Raw genomic sequence first — 13,793 nt, 5'->3', positions numbered from 1 at the left:
GTAGATTTCACCAGCAGTACCGCTGGTGAACAAATTCAGGACTCGCTTGGGTTGACCCCAAGACTCAAGAAGGAAAATGTCAGATGGCTTACTGAGCTATTACAAGCTCCCGATTCTTCTCTTGGAGGGCCACTAACAGTAAATTATGTGGATTACATGAGCACAACAGGGCCATTCTCTATGCATATAATTACCTGCAAAGAAGAGGATGGGTCGCATCGTCCTTTGACAATTTTAAAGGGGACCTACACAGTATTTGGTTCGAAGCACGTATTCCTATTTATTTAAGCATACTTTTGTCGGACATGTTAGCAATGTAGGAACTCTAAGCGGATTTCATACCTGGCTCAACTTCTTCGATCTTAGATAAACATACCATAACATATGATTCCAGTCCTTTAACTTTCCAAGACTCATAGATGGATATAGGGGGGTGCGTGTAGGGTGGTGAGATTAGAAAAGTTCCACTACCACATAACTAATTGTCTAGAAATTTTTTCAAACTATAAGGACTCGCACCCTCCAATTATTTTAGCAAACTTCCACTACCGCACCCCCTCACAACTATAGTGAGAATATAATAAACAAAAAAATGGTATGAAAAAAAAAAAAAACTAATAAAAAATATTCCAATAAACTAACGTTTTTTTTTACTTCTCTTTTTGCCCTTACAAAATTATCATTTATCATTTGTTTTGAGTCCAAAACAATTAAAGATGGACAAATGTGTCTTTGAATGTTCAACCGGTCAGTTTGTATAATTCTAATCACTCATAGCAAACCTGGATCCTCTCCCTCCTTTCTTTCACTCTCAATTCTTAAACAAGCGTCAGACCTCAACCCAAACAAAAACAAAAAAAAAAAAACAAAAAACAAATTCAGAAAGGATTTGCAGTGCAACTTGTTGCACGCTTGTCCTAATTATTTGTAAAACTCATTGTTATTATCAATAAAATTTCCACTTAAAAAAAACAAAACAATGTAATTTTTATTTTTAATGTTAATATTTTATAGTTTTCTCCACATGATAATAAGGTTATATAGAGTTATAGCATTATAGGAAATTAATAATTTGTTGAATTGTTGTAGACTTGTGGACTAGATTATGTAGATATATATAGACATAGTAGTATCAATTAATGACTTAAGTGTTTAAATAGTTAACTTCATCAGTCCATAATAAATTCTTAGTAGTCAACGCACTCTAGTTTTGTGAATTAAAATAAGTGTATAATTTTGTTGATATTTATTGTTTAAACCTTCTGACAAAAAAAAAAAAAATTGCATACTTTTTTTTGGGTGGGGTTGGGGTGTGCACATAATCTCGTACCCCCTGGCTTAGAATCCTGGCTCTGTCTCTACCAAGATGACTGAAGAGGGGTCAATCACATGATTCACAGAGGAGGGTAGTTGAGTTGTCCTTTATCTGGAACAGGGATATCAAACAAATCTCCACAAGATTCTTGGAGTTAGCTCAGAAATGGAGTTTGCTCTCTACACTATCTGCCAACTTTGAGGTATTGAGAATAACCATGTTAGGTTGGCCCACTACAGACTTAACATAAAATGCCCGAGAAGACCTGGAGAAAATCGACCAAGGGCAGTATTTACAATTGCAGAAGGATAGTAGTCTTGCAAAAGAAGGAAAGTAGACTATGATCTAAAAAAATTGTTTTTGTTTTTTTGTGAGAAACGTAGTTTTGAATTTTTTATGTACACATTTTTATTCTTCGTCTGGTTGTATCTTTTTTTTTGGACATGTCTGTAACGTTTTTACCTTAATAACTAATCATCAAATATCAAACCATGAAAAGTTAAATTTTCTACTCATGTAATTCTTTAGTCGTTTATAACTTTATAAGTTATTGTAAAGTTTATGGTATGATATTCTTTTGGCTTATAAAGTAGTTGATTATATCCTGTAATACTTGGCATATTTTCTACAATCTTATTGTTGCCCAATGCATCGTTTAGGTTAATGGAACTTACAACTGTCGATATACACACCTGGGATTTCCCAAGTGGATATCTATTCTTATAGTCTCTTTAACTGCCACGCAAAAGATCCTTCAATTGCTGAGATGATAAAAAGATATTCCATCTTGTAAGTAGATTCCTTTTCCAATTTTCTTGTGGATTTTTTTGTTATGCTATTATAACTTGTGAGTTGCCTATAATCTTATATAAATCAACAAGTTCCTTTTGCGTGTTTGATATTTAGAGGAGCAGGGGCTTTAATTATGATAAACACAATAACTAAATTACCTAATAAAAGAAATTTAGCCAATTACGTTTCAAGTATCAGTATCTTCCTCTTGTATTTTGTTAGCTGTCTTTTGTATCTGATGGTCCCACGTGGCTTTTCCCCAACTGCTCTATTGTTGTACATTGTATTTAATTTGTGTCCAATGTCCAGGTTTGCTACCATCACAATACACCTGTTTGTGCACGTTAGACATTCATCTTCAAATTTATCACGCATATGCGTAGTCGAAGTGTGTCTTAAGTGTTGGAAATATAGAGCCAACAATTTAGCAAAGATAATGAATGGTTCCTAAAATTGGTGATAATGATACTAGAATAATAGTCAAAACATCATAAGACGTGCATATACATATTAGCTTTAAAACTACAAAATAAATTTTATAAAGATCTGGTTCCAATCCAAGATAAATGAAAAAAAAAAAAAAAAAAAAAAGAAAAACAAAGTGCAATCAGTGTGAGTGAAATCAAATTTGCTTCAGCACCAAATACAAATCCAGAGTAGAAGGGAAATTCTGAAATTTAAAATTACAAATCCAGACTACAACATTAGATATCACTTCGTACACCCAAGTATATCCACAAATATATATATATATATATATATATATATATATATATATATATATATATACATATATCTACAAGTATAACTATAACTATATATTATAGTTATAGTTATAGTTATATACATATATCTAGCACTACATATGGGTCAGATTAGTAGTTGCACTTGTAGCTGGGATTCCGTAAGATAATGACTGTGTTTGATGACCATATATATATGTGCAATTGTGATGGTCATGCATCATGTGGGTGTGTTTGATGTCAAGTCAATCGGCTATTTGATCAGCTTTGGCTGTCGTAGCTCCATCTTGGCCTCAATTTTTTTTTTTTTTTTTTTGGAATTTATTTACTCCTCCACAAACTCCTCTTTGGTCATTGTTGTTGCTTTTTCAGCCTGCATGCATTTTTCACATCAAAGTAATTAGTGGGGACCAAAATTAAATAACATCCATTATATATTTACAACATTTAAAATATTTTTAGTGCATCATTTAGACTTCTTTCAAATGCTCTGAAACATGCAAGATGTTCTCACCTTACGTGTTGCACCTTAAACTTTTCTTAAATGCCACGAAGCATAAAGCTTTAAGCCACTTTACAAAGTAGTTGTGACATCCCTCTAATGATTTAACCACCTTCCAGAGCTTGGAGCTAATCCAATACATAAAAACAAACTATAAGTCCTAGATTGTCATTTAAAAGTTGTTGATAGCAATGGTTTTTGAAGTTGAAGCCAGAAATTATGTGTAAATATCTTATGTAGGCTGAGTGAACTCCAATGCTATCACTACAACAAATATAACATATGACATCACTAATTTTACATCACGTACTTTCAGCGGAGTGATGTCATCTAAAAACTATGACATCACTTTTCTTAGCATGTGATGTAATAATTATCACATTTTTTTTTAATATCATCACTTATTTTAGAAACTGATGTAATAGAGTTATACAACATCATTTTAATAAGTGATGTCGTGATAGTGATGTAATAACACTTTTTTACGCCATTCGCTGTGTCACTTATAAAGTGATGTAATATCTATGTGTTCAACATCACTTTAAAGGTGTTGTCACTCACCATGTCACTTATAAAATGATGTAATATCTATGTATTCAACATCACTTTAAAAGTGACTTTGCCAAGTTTTCAAAATCACTTATAATGTGACTTCCAAAAATGTTATTATTAACATATCTCTTCTTAATTAAATTAATGAGTTAGAAAAAGACCATGTAAAAAAAATTAGGCTAAACAGAAATGAAACATGCGCATGCTTGGCTTGCTAGACTAGCTACCCTTAAACAAAAAATAGAAAATAAAAAACCTCTTGACTCTTTTCTTGCACCAAAAATAGCCCAACCCAAAAACAAACCGAGAAAACTGGTTATGCTCTTCATCTGTCTTCTATTTCAATCCAGCCTCCAACTTCAAACCGACCAATCGAGCCTTCTTCCTTCAATTAAGCACTAATACAAGTTCCATATTTTGTTTCCATAGTTATTGTATTACTTGGATATGCTCCAGCATTTTCGCTGATTGCTTTTGCAAAAGGGAGTCCTTCAGCAATCTTAGAAGCAATTGCAAAGTCAGGTTTCACACCCGCATTCACATTGATTTTTGTTTTTGAAATCGGGCCAAGACATTTTTATTCTTTGCATTGTTAGCTATCGCAAGATGAGAAAGGGCTGGTCTTGTTGTTAAGGGTCTATGGGCTCTCTCTCGCTTTTATGACTATCTTGTCCGTGGTAATTGGAAGAATATTTCATTCGGGTTCCTGCGCAGTTTCAGATAACTTTACCTCTTGGTGAATATGTTGCAAGTAACTCTTCTTATGTTCTTTGGTCTCAAATCATTAAAAACCGTGTGGGATCTGCAATTTAATGTCGTTAAGGTTGATGAGAAAAGCCCCGAACTTGGAGAATATGTTGAAGCCGAGGAACTTGTGAAGAAAAAAAGATGGCAAAGTGGCTAACAAATCCACTTGAAATCATATGGAAGTCTTTCAACCTTGTGTTCTTTCTTTGAATGAGGGGACCGATCTATGTCTGCAACAATCGCTGTAGGTGTTGTATAGTCTCCTTGGGGTGTGGCTAGCAGAGCAATTGCTGGGCACCTAATTGCAACTTTTGTGGCTATTCTGGGAGGAGCGTTTCTTGCCGTTGATTGAGACACTTCCTTTAGAACAAAGATTGGCCTCATACTTGCCTGAGGTAGGATTGTTAAATTCTGAAATTCCTCAACGTGTTTAAAATTTTAATATGACTTCCCAAAATGCACACGGGGTGAGTTGGAAGGTTAATTTCAAGAAGTATGGCATGTGTCTATGTGCTACTAGGTTTTATTTATTCACTATTGTTGTGATCAGACCAAATGTGAGGACACATGGTTTTTGGATTGTTGGGAGCTTGTTGCCCAACTTGACTCTAGTTAGTGTAGGGGACTGTAGGACCCAGATACTTTTTTTTTTTTTTTTGTGACGATCACGAGGGGTCAATGGACTCCTGAGGATCTGTTGGAGTTGTTGCAGAGTCCTCCTTTTCGTCAACAAGTAGAAGCATTTACCTATGTGAGAATATTGTACTATTCTTTTTTCATTAACTGGGAATTTCCTTATTGAATAATTAAGTTTGGACTAAGATACCAATCTTTTTTTTTTCTAGGTCTTTGCATAGGAGAGGTAGATTTGTCTCGGTTTGGAATTGACCCAAGTAAATGTAAGTAACGAAAGCAATCTTTGGTCTTTCGAGTCGGGAGTATTGACTGCAATTAGATTTTATTGTGGATATCGGTTATTTTTCATTTCGCAATTCTTTTTGTCGGGTCCATTTTATTGCACGATTTTTGGACCAAATTTTCAAGTTGTTTTTTTTTTTTTTTTTTTTTTTTTTTTTTTGTTAGAACCAATTTTTAAATGTTTTCGATAGCTCGACACACCTGCATTGCCTTGGGTCTTTTGAACTGTTTATTAAAGCTGGCGATCGATATAACTTTTTATTTGGTCGCATGACAAGCTAAGTGTACTATCCTTCCTTGAGGCTCTAGACGATTCACAGAGGTGGTGGTCAGGTTATTCCAACAGCAAGGAGAGTCATCTATGCTTCACAGATTACTGCCAAGCCAAGGCTATTGGAGCCTGTTTACATGGTCGAGATCCAGGCCCCAGAGCAGGCACTTGGTGGCATTTATGGTGTTTTGAATAAGAAACGTGGGCATGTCTTTGAGAAGATGTAGAGGCCAGGTACTCCATTATATAACATCAAAGTGTACTTGCCAGTCATTGAGTAATTTGGGTTCTCCGGTCAACTTAGAGCTGCAACATCCGGACAGGCCTTCCCACAGTATGTGTTTGATCACTGGGACATGATGTCCTCAGATCCTTTGGAGGCTGGGTCGCAAGCAGCAACTCTTGTGTCTGAGATTCGTAGGAGGAAGGGCTTGAAGGAGCAAATGACACCTCTCTCCGAATTTGAGGACAAGTTATAAGGTGTTAATTATCAAGTTGGGGTTTTCCCATCGTACTTTTGGCTGTCATGTGATATGTTCTTATTATGATTTTGACACTCTATTGACTGCTCTACACACTTATGTTTATGACTTTCATTTTTTAAGGTTTACTTGTGGTTATTTGGATTCGGTTATTTCAAGGTTTACCTCATAACTGTTTAAATGTGATTTTGAAGATAATTTCATTTTTATTTGATGATAAGTGACCAGGAAAATGGTATTATATTGAGATGATATTGCTAATTTTGTTTTTTTTTATTATTATATTTTTTTATTAATTTATTTTTTATTCTTTTGATAAATGGGATATCACTTTTAAAGTGATTTATAGAGTTATTTTACATCACTTTACAAGTAATTTGACATCTGAATGGAAAGTGATGTTAAACGTTATAACATCACTTGTGGACATCAATTAAAAAGTGATGCAAAGTTATAATATCACTTGTGGACATCAATTAAAAAGTGATGTGAAGTAACATCACTTGTGGACATCGTTTAAAAAGTGATGTGGAAAACCCTGACTTTTCACGTCGCCACCATTCACATCACTCTCAAAAGTGATGTCTTATACTTTTGACATCACTTTTTAAGTGATGGGAAATGCCATTTATGTTGTAGTGTATCATTTAGGATGCAAACGGTTTGGTACCTCCCTCTAATGATCATACTATTAGGGAGGAATGTAAGCTTCTAGCTTTGCTTCAATAGACATTAACCTCAGCTTAATTAACCTCTTCTTAACTTTAAAAAAATATAGCCATTAGATTATTGATTTGCTGAGAAATGGTGCATCCGCTTTCTTCAAAAAAATAATAATCTAATGGATTAAAACATGTTAGCAAAGGGAATAATTAAATTCTAACTACATTCAAATGAAATAGTGAGAAGGGGATCACCGGATCAGTATCAACTAACTACAGTTGTCCTTGTGTTTCAAAGGAATAGTACCCATAAGGTACATAGTCAATCCAAAATGATGTTAATGCGTGTGCAACCTAGGAATATAAGTGTTGCTAAGCATAACATATTAGCGCGCGTGCAACTTACGAATGTAAGTGTTGCTAAGCATAACTTTTCCAGAATAAATCATCAAAATCTTTGAGACAGTTCCAAGTGCAACTTATATTAAGTAGAGGAACGTGTTTCTTAGATTTAGTTGAGCATCTCTTTCAGCCAGTTGATTTCTAAATGCAAGCGTCATAATACCTAGCATATATCAAACATAGAGTACATAGGATTGTTTGTTGTTTAGCATAAACATTTGGAGCTTCCACCACTAAGTTCCTCTTTCAAGATATTTTAACTTGTATGGTAAGGTTAATCAACTCCATATCTATTTTCCATGGCTTTTTGACAATCTTTGTCCCTACTATTCTTAAGTTTTATCTAACTTCCAACATACAACATGGCAAGACTCTAGCCATTTAGAAGTTTGGAAGTACAAAGAAGTACATGTGGAACTTAAAAAAGAAATTAAAACAATGTATACTCGTGAAACTAAGAAAAGCAATGGTATACACTTTTGATGAAGTACACATGGTATATAGCTAAAATATATTTATTAAAACTATTAGACCTTTGACTGGGCACGATCAAGTGGTACTATCTAATCATCATAACACTAAAAATATTTGGTTAAGCAGGGCTTGCTCAATAAGTTCAACAACTATTGTACCTGGTGAAGTACAAAATTATGGAAAATCAATAGCAAATGAGCAAATGTGTTAGTGTATTACCTTGTAAGCTAGACTGCAGGATGCCATTAAGGATATATCCATAGACCAAACACATATATATCCCAACCCGCTTCCATGAAAAACATATCAAATAATCTAATGAATTTGAAAAAGGAACTGGTTAAGACTAAGTACCAAGACCAAAAACCAATACGTTGTCCATTTTTTAAATTACTGTCTACCATAATAGTCCACTAAAAATAGTCAAAATAAAGAGGACCTTGAAATATAATCATTTCAGTGTAATGGTTCACAATTAATTGAACACATTAACCATTCCAAGTTCCAAGTTCCTTTTCTCAAAGGTTAACAATCAACGTATGACACAACTGTATATACAATCAACAATATACAATGAATATGGTATGGAAAGACGACAATATAAAATAACTAATAAGGACTCAATTACAAATGCATAGTATGCTAGCTTTTGCAACCATAAAAAATGGCATGACACAATGAGTTTGCCTAACTAGTAATCCTAGAAATGTATCTCTATGTTAATGGTGCTAAAAAGTTCATTTCTAGATGGTAGGATGTAGAAAGATTACGTATGTGTGTTGTCTGAAATAGTGAACTCTAAGTTCACATAATTACTGCTGAAAACAACACAGTAGAACACACTTGGTCTATATATTATCACACTTGTGCAAATATAAACAATACTCATGTATAATTGCTTGCTCCTTTTCTCAAAGATTTTCTGTAGCAATACACTTATAATATAACTGATGTAGATTTATGAGCAGAAGCAATTAAGAATGAGAAATCTATAACTTATATGAAAAATAATTAAGAACCCTAAAATAAAGAAGTCTATTTTATTGAATTTGAGAAAGAAAATCACTACCAAACATCAACTCCCCTAAACCCTAATTACAAACCTCTTATTTATACTAATCCTAAAAACAATAAACCAATAGTAACACAACATGTGTTGAAGTTGAGTTAGTTGTGAGTGTGTCTTCAAAAGAGTGGAAGTGAGGTTCACCATAAATTATTTAGAGCCTGACCATTTGGGAGTTTTAGAAGGAAAAAAAGTAGTTTCTCTAGTTTAGGACAAGTGTTTGTTTACTAGTTTATGAAGAACATTGAAAGAAAAGCTTAAATGGTTTTAATGATTGAAGAACATAACTTGAAAGCAATGAAAGGGAATGATTGATTGAAGAAAGAACAACAAAGAAAGATGATAGATTGATTGAAATATAAAAGAAAATAACAAGATTGAAATGAAGAACAATAAATTCAAATGACTTGAATGTAAAAAGACTAGAAATTAAATCCTACATGACACTAGATTAAGTCTAGGTGTATTCCCTCCCCCTAACTTTTAGTTCTTATACCCCCACTTTATGCAAATGACTGATTTGCCCTTCTCCATTACATTTGAGACACCTCGTCCTTTACTTTATGCTTTTGCTTTTTTCCTTTTCTTCTTGATCAAGATAGGTTTTAGAGAAAGCCATCTTTTGAGTTGAGGACATCTATCTCTGGTCTTCTGAGTTGAGGACTTTGACTTTCAACTCTTTGGTTATGAGTCCTTGACCTTTGACCTTTGACATTTGACTTTGACTTTGACTTTTTTAGCACTTTTTCATAGTAGCTTCGGGTCTTCATAATAAGCGTAATTAAGGCTCCTTTTGGTACTAAGATGTAACTGTTATGATAAGGGGTCTGAATTTCTCTATAACCTGAAAAATGAAATAAAAATTATAAGTTGTCTTTTCATTAAGCGTAAGAAGGGCTGTAATGCAGTAATGTAAGGGTAATAAAATGCACATTTGGAAGCTGATCACCACCCCCAAATAGCATCTTGTTTGTCCTCAAACAAGGATGGGAGAAAAAACTAAGATCACAAATAAGTGATTTATTACAAGTTATACTAATCTCGTTTCGTGGAGTGTGATTGCATTGATCATATGCAACAAGGCCTTGAACCACTAGGAATTCCCTAGTGGATGAGCTTTAAGCCTCGTGAGAGTTTTCCAGTAAAGGTACTCACAAACTTTTTCCATCTAGTATAAAAGGTCTTGTTTCCTTATTTATTCTCTGAAGTTCATACATCTAATTAGCGGGGAATAAGGACAAGCTCGTTTGAACTTAGAATAACATATGTACAATAATTTAATCACCTAAAGATAAATGCGCAAAACATGATCAATAAAATGCAAAAGCAGAGTCATTTATGAGACTTTTAGAGAGCGTCCTTAAGGTGGGTTCTCACAGGGGTATGTTGCAATCACAACTCTCTGATAGATTCACTCAAGTTTCGTTCTCTCAAGTGTAGCGGACACTTATATTCCTCACATACTCAAATGACGTCCATAGAAACAGGGGTCGATTGATCACGCTTGCCACTTACTATCATATCATCCTATTCCTAATTAAGCTAGGGGTATTTTATTAGGAGTTACGGGGCTAGGGTGATGGTTTAGAAAGAAAAAGGAAGGGAAAAAAAAAATCTGATATGTTGAGAAATTGGGTCTTCAAGATACTTGTATCTAAAGAAGATCATCGTTTTGTTATTTGCTTCAGAATTGTGATTCTTTTTTTTAGCCTTTTGGCTTTGTGATTCCATATGATTTTGAATTTTGGGAGTTTTAACTTTGTTTTTGTTTATTTTTGTTTTTGTTTATGATATCGTCTCCTTTTGATTTTGAACTTTTGGGAGATTCGATTTTTTACTCCTTTGATTTTTTTGGAATTTTTGGTTTTTGGTGGTTCTTTCTTTTCTTATCTTTCTTTTCAAAGTAACTAACTAATCTGTTTTTGTACAAGGTCTTCTCTTCTCTTTTTTTGATATCCATCCAATTCTCAACTCGTCAGTTGGGTAAGCTTTTTATTGTGTGCTGTAATGGGTTAGGAATTTATGGCGAAGAATAAAAAGGCTTTTAGAAAATGGTGAAGGCTCAAGAGGGGTAACTAGAGGAAAAATTATTTTTTTGGGGTTTTAACGTTTATTTGGCTATATCGATCCAAAAAGGGCTTAAATTCTTTCTTAGGATATGGCGTGGTGATCAAGCAAATGGACACGTGGTCTTTCTATCCGAATATCCTTTGTATCATAACTCAATAATCATTTAGATGAGGCTTTTGGCTAGATTCTCACAGGATATGGAACTTAATTATTCTAACCTTGGTCTCGGAAACTCACTACTATATATAAACAAATGATGATGCATGTCATTCATGAAAAGATGCAGAAACTATTGTATGTATATTAGTCTAAGTTCGAAGAATGAATCCTTATTCTATTACTATAATGAGACTTCTAAACTTTTTATTCATCCTAGAAAAAGGAAACAAAACTTTTTAATACTAAATAGAAAATATTTTTGGTCTTTTTCGATTTTTTTTTAGAAAGGAAGAAATATACTATTATATCTACTATATAAAATGCATAGTTTTTGTAAAATATTACTATACCACCCCCAAATAGAAATATGCTTTGTCATCAAAGTATGAAGAGATAAGGAAAGAGATTACTATAGAAATATGAGCAAAAACGGCAATACACATGTATTCAATTCTTCATGATGAAAATACGTCACCCCCAAATAAGTTTGGGGAGTGGGTTGTTTGATATAGAACGAGAAATACATGGTTTATTGTACTAATGATAATTATTCTACTATGAAATATCTTTTTGGGTTTTTGTATTTTTGAAAACATATATGAAATGCAGAAAGGAAAAATGAAAATTTTTGGCATGATATATCTGTATCACCTTCTACTCATATACCAAATTCCACAAGAAAACAAATAAAACAAACATATATAATATTAAACATATAGTTAAACTTATACTAAACGTCATACACGTAAGAAAGAAAAATAAAAATAAAAATATCTAACTATACGGACACTAAGGAAATTCCTAGTCAAAATCCGTGCGTGACTCGTTTCGACATCTAGAAGATCCTTCTCCTTGATGACATCGGGTCCTAGCGTACGTGTCTATCACTATGCAGGAGCACATCTCTAATGCTCTGCAGTGTTCTAGTGACACTGTGCTGGAAACGTCGTTGCTCCTGCTGGAAAGATTGCTGCTCCTCTCTGAGGGTTTGTTGTTCCGCTAGAATGACTCCCTGAGTTTGCCTGAGCTGGTGGATGTGCTGATGCAGAGTCCTCTGGCCTCCATGGAGGAAGTTAATTCCGTCCATGGGCTGAGTGAACTGTCGGGTGACATCTTCAGCGAAGTAATCCACTTTCTTAGTAGAGCGTGCTTGCTTGGTGGCAAGTGGAATCCAGAATTTCTGGATGCAGTGGGCATAGATAGGACGTGTGGTAGCGTCCTTGACCTCCACTAGGCCGTTTGTAGCCTCGAACCTCTAGTGCTGTATGATCCTGGTGACCAACACTGGTAGAGGGGCGGTTGACTTCTTGGGTTTGCAGAGTTGCTCCCAAACGAAGGTGACGATGATGCCGAAGCTGTTCTTCTGCTCTTAAAGAATCCATAAAATATGGAGCATCGCCTTTCTGATATTAGAAGGCTTGATTGAGCCTAGCAGATTGTAGGTTGTCCACTAAGATACTGCCAACTGATTCCTTCGCAGCGAACTCTGAAACTCGCAGTGTGACTTGGGATTTTTCACCCCCTCGAGAAGTGTCTCTTCCATCATCACATCGATGGTCTTATTGTTTGGGGATTGTTCCATCTGAACATAGACCTTTAGAGGAATCCCCAGAACCTCACTCACCACCTCCTTGGTGAGCTCAAGTGAGCGACCATCCTTGACAACCGTGATGCGGTCATCCTCCCCTCTAAGCATATGATTATAAAACGAAAGAGTAAGAAAGGGAGAATAAGCTGCACCTTCCAACAAAGCCAAAGCTTCCCATCCTCTTATTCTAATTTCAGCCTTGAAGTGGACTTCAAATAGATTGGAATTGAAAATGGGTTAAATTTTTTGCTCTGACATGATTTTAAGAACTCGAGCTATTTAGAGTAGGGATTGATAAAATTGGGGTTTTTAGTTGAAATGGAGGTTGAAAATGAAGCAGGCTATGAAAAAATTAGGTGGTGGTGTGTATAAGTGAGCGGTAGGGGTGGGAATTTGGCCCTAATGACCCTAACCCGGCCCTGACCGACCTGACCCTAAGCCCTATAAAGCCCTTACAGAGTTTAGGGCAGGGCCGATCGCCCTAATGCCTTCTAAAGCAGGGTCAAGGCTAAGGTTCTGAAACATAGGCCCGACCCTAACCAAGCCCTAACCAAGTCCTAGTTATAATTTCACTATAAAATACACAACTAAAACTATCCAACTCCTTGTTATATATTTTCAATTAAAATAACACTGTCCTTTGTAATTTATCACTTACCGTATGAGTACTTCTAATAACTTGTCTTATATCATAAAAACTTGTAAACCTAATTGTTTCTATCTCACAACTCACGTACACCTCACAACTCCCCGTCTAACCTAGTCGCCAAGAACAATAATAAGCACTGAGCACTAGCCTAATGAAAAATAGGTTGACGTCAGTAAAAACTCATTCCATACTCTTATTTTTCTTTGTGTTCTTCAATGTTAAATGTAATTTTGGTGAGATTTGAGTACAAGAAATAACGGATTTATGTCAGTGAAAGTTCATTCCAAAATGTGTCTTGTGCATTTTAACTGTAATTTTGAAATATAAATATGAGTCTCTATGTACTTCAGTTTATTAGATTGTGGATATGCATTTTAAATTGTTGGACTTATCAAGAATTA

General features: G+C 34.6%; 1 pseudogene; it reads left to right on the top strand.

Moving 5' to 3' along the window:
- Positions 1–3,019: 3,019 nt before the first annotated feature.
- Positions 3,020–5,303, top strand: LOC147511152 (protein PAM71-homolog, chloroplastic pseudogene; annotated as a pseudogene).
- Positions 5,304–13,793: the final 8,490 nt, after the last annotated feature.

Source organism: Coptis chinensis, chromosome 3, assembly GCF_015680905.1.
Source record: "Coptis chinensis isolate HL-2020 chromosome 3, ASM1568090v1, whole genome shotgun sequence".
Lineage (NCBI taxonomy): Eukaryota > Viridiplantae > Streptophyta > Magnoliopsida > Ranunculales > Ranunculaceae > Coptis > Coptis chinensis.
Note: the sequence above shows the minus strand (reverse complement) of the source record. Positions and strands in the feature narration are given on the sequence as shown.